We start from the raw sequence: 10,109 nt of genomic DNA, 5'->3' as shown, positions 1-10,109 counted from the left end.
TGTTTTGTTCAGGCATTTTTCTAATCTATTGCGCTAATGCTGCTTGTTTTGATTTCATCCATAAGTACTTCTGAACCTATCTGTTCTTCATGTACATTCTATTTCTGCTCTTTTTGCTCTTCTGGCTCCACATTGGCTAACCATAAGTTACATTAGCATTAAGATATCTTAGCATGCTTAACTGGTTGAGATGCTAAGTAATTCTTTTGTGTGCTTATTGTGTGCTCATTCTTAATCTGAAGCCTCTCCTCTGCAGCTTAAGCGTAAAATGCTAAACCATGTGCCATGAGCCCAAACCATTGTGTTACAGACATAGTGTCTTTCTGAAAAGTAACTCATTAGAATATGATATGTGGCACATTCATATAAAGATTAACGCTTGACTTGATTTATTGAACTTTGGCATCTTGGTAAAAATGTAAAAAAAAAACAGTTTTCCCAATGGTACTACTAGATGAGTAACAGTCACATCACCCAGAGGTTGTGAGTTCGAGTCCTGTCCAACTTCATAAAATGGTTTCTGTATTTTCCAGTTAAGTATTTTTTTAATCTTTCTTCTGGGATTAGAAACATTGTTTATTCTATGTTGAGTCTCACCTGAAGTCTTGAGTATTCAGAAAGTTTTGTGATCAAAAATGATTTCTATAGCAGTCCTTGACAATCTACTATTCTTGCAATGTAAGCATTTTCTTCATATTAATACTTTTTGCCTTTATGTGTTCATTCTCATGTCAATTTCCTTTTATGCATTGTGTGTAGTGAGCTAGAGAGTAGAAGGGTGTGATTTGATGTTGTCATGGTCTAAGTAAACCTATTTTTTTTTAATTAAGCTGGCTTTTATAAATTAAGTTAACTACATAAACTATTATACATGCATTTGTTTGGTTTAAAGCTTTAAGTATTGTTAAAGTTAAAATTAACATTCAGGTTGGACAACGTTTTAACTATTGTCCTGAAGACACTTACTAATTTTAGTATTTCAAAACAATAAAAACAACTGTTAAATAATAGCATACTACAAATTAAATGAAAATTATGTAAATGCTCTATCCACTAAGCTGTTTTATGATGCACTTTTTGTAAAAGACACCAAGTTTGTGTAGAATCAATTCATATACTAAATATAGTCTATATCCATTTAGTACAAGTAGAAAATCACTGACAGTAAAGTGAAGTAAATGGCTACAGAGACAAAGTATATTTCAATCATTTTATTAAAAAGAATCTTTATTACATATTTATCTTGAACATGTGCCTTAATACCCCAGTGAGCAAGCCAAAAGGCGACAGTGGCAAGAAAAACTCCCTTAGTAGGGTGGAACATCTTGGATCAAAGGGTGGAGCATAATAGTAGGGTGGAACATCTTGGATCAAAGGGTGGAGCATAATCAGCAGAGTGGTAAAGGAAGAAACCTTGGGAGGAACCAGACTCAGCCGGGGCAGGCCATCCTCTTTTGGCTGGCACATATTAAGTAACTGTACATAGGCCAAATATAATACAAGCCATCCATTCAACATTGTTACTGTGGAGATGTATTCAGTAGTAAAATAAATTAATTGACTGCCTGCATACGTTTAAAGTTCTTTCAGAACATTTTCTGAATTGATAGTTGACAAGACTGTTGTTGTCACTATTGCTAGAGGGGAAAAGCAATAAAGTTATCAAAAATCACAAAATTATATGTTTTCAGTAACACGTTTGAATATATTCATTGTATATTACCTTTTTTAATCAGTTGTATAATTTACAGAAGTTCATGCAGTAGAAAATCTTGCGATTGGTATATGGGAGGAAGTTATGACTTGTGCGTTTCAGATATCTGCAAAGTTTACATGCGTTTAACAAACTGCTTGGTGAAAGTAAAAGGTTTACACAAAAAACATAGCCATCAATGTAGAAAATGTCTGTTAGCTTACCTTTTTTCAGTAGTGAAAAATTGTTTATGGAGTTTATGGACCTCAGAATATCAACAGTGGTTTTTGAGTTGTTGCACAAATCTGAAAGTAGATTAACTAGGGCTTGAATGAAAGCGTTTCAATTTCAATTTTGCAGACATGCAATGAAATATACCTTTTTTATCAGCTGTGGGCTTCTTTATAGGAGTTCATGGATCAGAAAATCTTGTGATGAGTACATGGAGGAAGTTATGACTTCAGTGTGTTTCAGAAATCTGAAAATATTACATTCATTAAATGCTCCAAGTGAAGTCTTCACATAAAATATTTTGCAGCTAACATAGACATTGTATGTTAACTTACATTTTTGTTGGTAGTGGACATTTGTACAAGGGTTTGTGGACTTCAGAATATCAACAGTGGTTATTGAGTTGCTGCACAAATCTGAAAGTGTACCATTAGTAGATTAATCAGTGCTTGTATAAAAGTCAACAACTTAAATTTACTTCAATAAAATGTACCGTTTTATCAGTTGTGAACTTCTTTATAAAAGTTAATTTAAATGATAGTGTGGAAGAGAATTTTTAATTTCTTGTTGAAAATATACTTTGTATTTAATTGGTTAAACTAAGACCAAAAGTATCTCTTAAACAATATATTTTGTTTATTCTTGTGATCATATTGTCAAGTGTTTATAGGTAGTGTTATATTATATATGTTGATGTTACCCTTTTGTTTGATACCTTTGCAGGTATTTGTGATTACCATTGTTGGTATGATTTATCATTTATTTATGTAATGTGTTATTTGTATTAGTTTTTTACTTTTGCAAATATTGATAATTGATTGCATGGAAGAGAACTTTTTGATTTCTTGTTGAAAACATACTATGTATTAAATTGGTTTAAACTAAAAGCAAAACTGTCCCTTTTTATAATACAATCTACTTTGTTCATTCTTGTAATGCAAATTTGAATTTTCAGCATCATTACTCTAGTCTATAATGTCATATGGTTTACAAATCATTTTAATATACTTATTTTCTGCTCAAGAAATGTTTCTTATTACAGAAAACAGCAATGCTCCTTATTGTAGTTTGAAAACTGAAATACAGAATATTTTAGACATGTTCAAAAAAATTGTTAGCTGATAAATAAAAAAAAAAAAAAAAAAAAGAATTTTCTGCATGAAAATGTTTTTCATTTCATTTGGCATAAACATCTTGTTCAAGTATTTATGTATTCATAGGTAGTGTTATGATACATATTTTGATTACCTTTGCAGGTATTTGTAATTACCATTGTTGGTATGTATCTAATGTGTATTTCGTATTTTGATTACTATTTGGAGGTATTTGCGATTACCATTGTTGGTATGATTATATAATATATATAATTTTTTTTTCATGTAAACATGTTTAAATAATGATTGAAATGACTTTATGGAAAAAAATCTATTTATTTTTGCCAAATATATTTTGCATTAAATTGATCTAAACTGAGTAAAACTGTCCCTTATTTTTACTACGATATATTTTGTTCATTCTTATAATGCAAAATTGAATTTTCAGAATCTTATCTCTAGTTATTATTATTCTTCTTCTTCTTCTTCTTCCGCCAATGGAAGTCTATGGCAGCCCTATGAACCATACATAGGAAAATGATGAAATTTGGCACACTTGTAGTGATGGTAATGAAAAGTAATTGTAGCAATTTTTGAGTCTCTAGGACCAACTCTATAGCGCCACCAGCAGTTCAAAAATCCAACATTGAAATGGTTATAACTTTTGAACCCTTTGATCTAGAAAAATGAAACTTAGTACACCTGATTTATCTCATCATGCTGATCAGAACCAATATCTTACATCAAGACTCCGCCCATTACAGTAGTGGCCATTTTGAAAAGTACAGTATGCAGTTTTTTTGCTACTCCTCCTTCAAAATTGGTCTAATTTTGTCCAAACATGTACTCAAATGATCTTCGGACTGAGCCGCATAAAAGTACTGTCCCCGATTTTTTTGCTATATTGGAAAAAAAAAAGTTATGATGTCGCAAACTTAACGAGGTCGACCCAAAATTGGTTCAGAAGCTATAGCTCGGCCAAACTTTGATCAATCGAAACGAAAATTGGTACACTTCATCGGAAGCATGATCTGAGGTTCCATGCCAAAGTTGGGAACAGCGCCACCTACGGGTCATGAGATATGGAAAATGCATATTTTGGCCAATAACTTATGAACAGTTTGTCAGAAAATTATAAACTTGGTGTCTATCGATTCCTTGGGTCATGACAAATCCGTGGATATCGATTTTGCCATGATGGGATGTACCACGTGTCCGCCATTTTGAATGATGTCATAATTTGCAATATCTTTTAAACTATTTGAAATTTCTTCACCAAATTTGGTATGGATCATCATTAGCATGGCCCGAAGGTACCTGAGAAATTTGATCACAGCGCCACCTAGTGTTCCAGAGATATCATTGTTTTTTGAAAAAACGCTTATAACTTTTGCTAACATTGCTTGAAATTTGATTTCTTTATGTCAATATATTCCTTGGCTTATGCCGATTTCAACGATATCTCATATGTTATTTATCAACAATGTGACTGGCCGCCATATTGGAGTGAATGTAAAACAGTTTTTTCGCTACTCCTCCTTCAAAATTGGTCTAATTTTGTCCAAACATGTACTCAAATGATCTTCGGACTGAGCCGCATAAAAGTACTGTCCCCGATTTTTTTGCTATACTGGAAAAAAAAAGTTATGATGTCGCAAACTTAATGAGGTCAACCCATAATTGGTTCAGAGGCTGTAACTTGTGAACAGTTTGTCACAAAATCATAAAATTGGTGTCTATCGATTCCTTGCGTCATGTCGAATCTGAGGATATCTATTTTGCCAGCATTGGATGTACCACATCATAAGCTATATTAGCATTAAGTTAGCTTAGCATGCTAATCTCGTTAACATGATTTTGTGTGCTCATTCACACACTGAAGCCTCTCCTCTGCAGCTTTGTAAAACATGTCCTCTGGGTGGCGCAAGTGGTTCAACCATGCGTCATGAATCCCGAACCATTGTGGTCGTGGGTTCGAGACCAGTGTGGGGCGACTTTGAAATTGTGTATAAAATAATAATTTAAATTCCTTCCGGCTCTGCACTGCTGTTGGTGTTTAAATGCTAGCTGTGCTGCTGTAATTGATGTGCTTACTGTGCTTGATGTACATTAAATTTCTGATGTTTTGCTCTTCTGGCTCCGCATTGCGCTACAGCGGCTGTTGCTTGCTCTGCCTTGCAGGGCTTGGCCCCGTATTGCTGCTTGCAGCTATATTTATTATTATTATTATAATTCTTCTTCCTCCTCTTGAAGTCTATGGCAGCCCTATGAACCATACATAGGAAAATGATGAAATTTGGCACACTTGTAGTGATGGTAATGAAAAGTAATTGTAGCAATTTTTGAGTCTCTAGGTCCAACTCTATAGCGCCACCAGCAGTTCAAAAATTCAACATTGAAATGGTTATAACTTTTGAACCCTTTGATCTAGAAAAATGAAACTTAGTACACCTGATTCATCTCATCATGCTGATTAGAACCAATATCTTACATTAAGACTCCGCCCATTACAGTAGTGGCCATTTTGAAAAGTACAGTATGCAGTTTTTTTGCTACTCCTCCTTCAAAATTGGTCTAATTTTGTCCAAACATGTACTCAAATGATCTTCGGACTGAGCCGCATAAAAGTACTGTCCCCGATTTTTTTTATTCTTCTCTGATCAAAAGTTATGACGTCGCAAACTTAACGAGGTCGACCCAAAATTGGTTCAGAAGCTATAGCTCGGCCAAACTTTGATCAATCGAAACGAAAATTGGTACACTTCATCGGAAGCATGATCTGAGGTTCCATGCCAAAGTTGGGAACAGCGCCACCTACGGGTCATGAGATATGGAAAATGCATATTTTGGCCAATAACTTATGAACAGTTTGTCAGAAAATTATAAACTTGGTGTCTATCGATTCCTTGGGTCATGACAAATCCGTGGATATCGATTTTGCCATAATGGGATGTACCACGTGTCCGCCATTTTGAATGATGTCATAATTTGCAATATCTTTTAAACTATTTGAAATTTCTTCACCAAATTTGGTATGGATCATCATTAGCATGGCCCGAAGGTACATGAGAAGTTTGATCACAGCGCCACCTAGTGTTCCAGAGATATCATTGTTTTTTGAAAAAACACTTATAACTTTTGCCAACATTGCTTGAAATTTGATTTCTTTATGTCAATATATTCCTTGGCTTATGCCGATTTCAACGATATCTCATATGTTATTTTTCAACAATGTGACTGGCCGCCATATTGGAGCGAATGTAAAACAGTTTTTTCGCTACTCCTCCTTCAAAATTGGTCTAATTTTGTCCAAATATGTACTCAAATGATCTTCGGACTGAGCCGCATAAAAGTACTGTCCCCGATTTTTTTGCTCTACTGGAAAAAAAAAGTTATGATGTCGCAAACTTAACGAGGTCGACCCATAATTGGTTCAGAGGCTGTAACTTGTGAACAGTTTGTCACAAAATCATAAAATTGGTCTCTATCGATTCCTTGCGTCATGTCGAATCCGAGGATATCTTTTTTGCCAGCATTGGATGTACCACATCATAAGCTATATTAGCATTAAGTTAGCTTAGCATGCTAATCTCGTTAACATGATTTTGTGTGCTCATTCACACACTGAAGCCTCTCCTCTGCAGCTTTGTAAAACATGTCCTCTGGGTGGCGCAAGTGGTTCAACCATGCGTCATGAATCCCGAACCATTGTGGTCGTGGGTTCGAGACCAGTGTGGGGCGACTTTGAAATTGTGTATAAAATAATAATTTAAATTCCTTCCGGCTCTGCACTGCTGTTGGTGCTTAAATGCTAGCTGTGCTGCTGTAATTGATGTGCTTACTGTGCTTGATGTACATTAAATTTCTGATGTTTTGCTCTTCTGGCTCCGCATTGCGCTACAGCGGCTGTTGCTTGCTCTGCCTTGCAGGGCTTGGCCCCGTATTGCTGCTTGCAGCTATATTTATTATTATTATTCTTCTTCCTCCTCTTGAAGTCTATGGCAGCCCTATGAACCATACATAGGAAAATGATGAAATTTGGCACACTTGTAGTGATGGTAATGAAAAGTAATTGTAGCAATTTTTGAGTCTCTAGGTCCAACTCTATAGCGCCACCAGCAGTTCAAAAATTCAACATTGAAATGGTTATAACTTTTGAACCCTTTGATCTAGAAAAATGAAACTTAGTACACCTGATTCATCTCATCATGCTGATTAGAACCAATATCTTACATTAAGACTCCGCCCATTACAGTAGTGGCCATTTTGAAAAGTACAGTATGCAGTTTTTTTGCTACTCCTCCTTCAAAATTGGTCTAATTTTGTCCAAACATGTACTCAAATGATCTTCGGACTGAGCCGCATAAAAGTACTGTCCCCGATTTTTTTTATTCTTCTCTGATCAAAAGTTATGACGTCGCAAACTTAACGAGGTCGACCCAAAATTGGTTCAGAAGCTATAGCTCGGCCAAACTTTGATCAATCGAAACGAAAATTGGTACACTTCATCGGAAGCATGATCTGAGGTTCCATGCCAAAGTTGGGAACAGCGCCACCTACGGGTCATGAGATATGGAAAATGCATATTTTGGCCAATAACTTATGAACAGTTTGTCAGAAAATTATAAACTTGGTGTCTATCGATTCCTTGGGTCATGACAAATCCGTGGATATCGATTTTGCCATAATGGGATGTACCACGTGTCCGCCATTTTGAATGATGTCATAATTTGCAATATCTTTTAAACTATTTGAAATTTCTTCACCAAATTTGGTATGGATCATCATTAGCATGGCCCGAAGGTACATGAGAAGTTTGATCACAGCGCCACCTAGTGTTCCAGAGATATCATTGTTTTTTGAAAAAACACTTATAACTTTTGCCAACATTGCTTGAAATTTGATTTCTTTATGTCAATATATTCCTTGGCTTATGCCGATTTCAACGATATCTCATATGTTATTTTTCAACAATGTGACTGGCCGCCATATTGGAGCGAATGTAAAACAGTTTTTTCGCTACTCCTCCTTCAAAATTGGTCTAATTTTGTCCAAATATGTACTCAAATGATCTTCGGACTGAGCCGCATAAAAGTACTGTCCCCGATTTTTTTGCTCTACTGGAAAAAAAAAGTTATGATGTCGCAAACTTAACGAGGTCGACCCATAATTGGTTCAGAGGCTGTAACTTGTGAACAGTTTGTCACAAAATCATAAAATTGGTCTCTATCGATTCCTTGCGTCATGTCGAATCCGAGGATATCTTTTTTGCCAGCATTGGATGTACCACATCATAAGCTATATTAGCATTAAGTTAGCTTAGCATGCTAATCTCGTTAACATGATTTTGTGTGCTCATTCACACACTGAAGCCTCTCCTCTGCAGCTTTGTAAAACATGTCCTCTGGGTGGCGCAAGTGGTTCAACCATGCGTCATGAATCCCGAACCATTGTGGTCGTGGGTTCGAGACCAGTGTGGGGCGACTTTGAAATTGTGTATAAAATAATAATTTAAATTCCTTCCGGCTCTGCACTGCTGTTGGTGCTTAAATGCTAGCTGTGCTGCTGTAATTGATGTGCTTACTGTGCTTGATGTACATTAAATTTCTGATGTTTTGCTCTTCTGGCTCCGCATTGCGCTACAGCGGCTGTTGCTTGCTCTGCCTTGCAGGGCTTGGCCCCGTATTGCTGCTTGCAGCTATATTTATTATTATTATTCTTCTTCCTCCTCTTGAAGTCTATGGCAGCCCTATGAACCATACATAGGAAAATGATGAAATTTGGCACACTTGTAGTGATGGTAATGAAAAGTAATTGTAGCAATTTTTGAGTCTCTAGGTCCAACTCTATAGCGCCACCAGCAGTTCAAAAATTCAACATTGAAATGGTTATAACTTTTGAACCCTTTGATCTAGAAAAATGAAACTTAGTACACCTGATTCATCTCATCATGCTGATTAGAACCAATATCTTACATTAAGACTCCGCCCATTACAGTAGTGGCCATTTTGAAAAGTACAGTATGCAGTTTTTTTGCTACTCCTCCTTCAAAATTGGTCTAATTTTGTCCAAACATGTACTCAAATGATCTTCGGACTGAGCCGCATAAAAGTACTGTCCCCGATTTTTTTTATTCTTCTCTGATCAAAAGTTATGACGTCGCAAACTTAACGAGGTCGACCCAAAATTGGTTCAGAAGCTATAGCTCGGCCAAACTTTGATCAATCGAAACGAAAATTGGTACACTTCATCGGAAGCATGATCTGAGGTTCCATGCCAAAGTTGGGAACAGCGCCACCTACGGGTCATGAGATATGGAAAATGCATATTTTGGCCAATAACTTATGAACAGTTTGTCAGAAAATTATAAACTTGGTGTCTATCGATTCCTTGGGTCATGACAAATCCGTGGATATCGATTTTGCCATGATGGGATGTACCACGTGTCCGCCATTTTGAATGATGTCATAATTTGCAATATCTTTTAAACTATTTGAAATTTCTTCACCAAATTTGGTATGGATCATCATTAGCATGGCCCGAAGGTACCTGAGAAATTTGATCACAGCGCCACCTAGTGTTCCAGAGATATCATTGTTTTTTGAAAAAACGCTTATAACTTTTGCTAACATTGCTTGAAATTTGATTTCTTTATGTCAATATATTCCTTGGCTTATGCCGATTTCAACGATATCTCATATGTTATTTATCAACAATGTGACTGGCCGCCATATTGGAGTGAATGTAAAACAGTTTTTTCGCTACTCCTCCTTCAAAATTGGTCTAATTTTGTCCAAACATGTACTCAAATGATCTTCGGACTGAGCCGCATAAAAGTACTGTCCCCGATTTTTTTGCTATACTGGAAAAAAAAAAGTTATGATGTCGCAAACTTAATGAGGTCGACCCATAATTGGTTCAGAGGCTGTAACTTGTGAACAGTTTGTCACAAAATCATAAAATTGGTGTCTATCGATTCCTTGCGTCATGTCGAATCCGAGGATATCTATTTTGCCAGGATTGGATGTACCATGTTATAAGCTACATTAGCATTAAGATAGCTTAGCATGCTAATCTGGTTAACTTGCTTT

The 10,109-nt window shown here is 35.9% G+C and overlaps 1 long non-coding RNA gene across 1 annotated transcript; it reads right to left on the bottom strand.

Annotated features, from left to right (window-relative positions):
- Positions 1–1,196: 1,196 nt before the first annotated feature.
- Positions 1,197–2,341, bottom strand: LOC311087490. Its single transcript, XR_014607291.1, has 5 exons — positions 2,260–2,341; positions 2,072–2,171; positions 1,918–1,998; positions 1,724–1,820; positions 1,197–1,637 (listed from the first exon to the last, which is right to left on the bottom strand). It is a non-coding gene; the product is annotated as an uncharacterized lncRNA (long non-coding RNA).
- Between the last annotated feature and the right edge of the window lie 7,768 nt (positions 2,342–10,109).

This window comes from Abramis brama, assembly GCF_963993115.1.
Source record: "Abramis brama genome assembly, chromosome: 7".
Taxonomy (NCBI): Eukaryota; Metazoa; Chordata; class Actinopteri; order Cypriniformes; family Leuciscidae; genus Abramis; species Abramis brama.
Note: the sequence above shows the minus strand (reverse complement) of the source record. Positions and strands in the feature narration are given on the sequence as shown.